Genomic DNA, 1,419 nt, shown 5'->3' with positions numbered 1-1,419 from the left:
ATCATACTGCCTCTCTCTAATGCACTCATATAAGAAGACCGAGCGACAGTGCAAGCTAGAACCCGACTGGGTTCCAAAACATCTAACCTCACGAACTGATTAGCCAACGTCTGAACATCTGCAGCTAATGGCCTCTCACCAACTGGAATATACGCAAGACTGCCCATACTCACAACCTTTCTACTCAAAGTATCGGCCACCACATTGGCCTTTCTTGGGTGATACAAAATGGTGATATCATAGTCCTTCAACAGCTCCAACCATCTTCTCTGCCTTAAATTAAGATCTTTTTGTTTGAACAGGTACTGAAGGCTACGATGATCAGTAAATACCTCACACGAAACACCATAGAGGTAATGTCTCCAAACCTTCAGCGCATGAACAATGGCTGCCAAATATTTTCAAATAAGCCTAGCAGGCATGACTCCCTAGTAGTACTATTGTACAAATTTAATTTCACAAGGGAGAATTTAAACACAAGAATTTTTATCACAAGGATCTCGTCCTCATATAACTTTCACCGCAGCTCATAGCCCGGTTTAAACATATCAATTTATTTTAAAATGTGATGACCTCGGCCTCGGTTCTGAATCACAAGTAATATACACATCTTGCCAATCAAAACTTTCCATTTCCTCCTTTTAAATAACTTTCGTTAAACAAAATCACAACACATAATGAACCCCACACTGGTAGGGCATATAATTCATAATTTGTAATTAATTATCCGTAAATTACATCAAAACTTACTGAAATGAGTAACAGAAAGCCACCTTTAGCCTCACAACTCTTATTATAGACCAACATGGAATGATATGCGTAGTTATCTCCATAAAACCTCCCAACAGGAGTAAACACATAAGTGGAGCACAATAGGAGGACTCGTCTTGATACTCAGAACCGAATTAAGTTAAGGAAATTATTCCTTTATTTTAAATCGAGGTCGTACCTATAACGACACCATCTGATGTAACGACCTCCTCCATTCCATAAAATAAATATAACAACGGCTGGGTCTCTACCTCTAGAACGCCTTCTACCCGCCTATCCTCCACCCCTAACTGGTTTTGTGGGTGGTGTAGTAACTGCAATGGGGCACGTAGCCTGAGTGCTTTGATGAAATATGTCTCTCCCAAGTCTGGGATAATTTTCTCATGATGTGCCTAGTATCACAATATTCATAACAACCCCTTTGCGGGTTTGGCTGCTCATATGGAGTCTGTGCCAAATAACTGAAATAACCATTGTAGGAAACTCATGTCGGTGGTGCATTAAAAGAACTTATTGGAGTACCTCAATTAATCCGATGTGCGAACTGGGTTGGCCGACTGCCCGAACCCCTGCCATAATGATTTATACTCGCAGAGCAGAATTTACTGAATCCCCCAGAACCTCGAGACGTCTTGGTCTCCTTAGTTT

This window comes from Nicotiana tomentosiformis, chromosome 4 (genome assembly GCF_000390325.3).
Source record: "Nicotiana tomentosiformis chromosome 4, ASM39032v3, whole genome shotgun sequence".
Lineage (NCBI taxonomy): Eukaryota > Viridiplantae > Streptophyta > Magnoliopsida > Solanales > Solanaceae > Nicotiana > Nicotiana tomentosiformis.
This window is presented reverse-complemented; position numbering follows the sequence as displayed.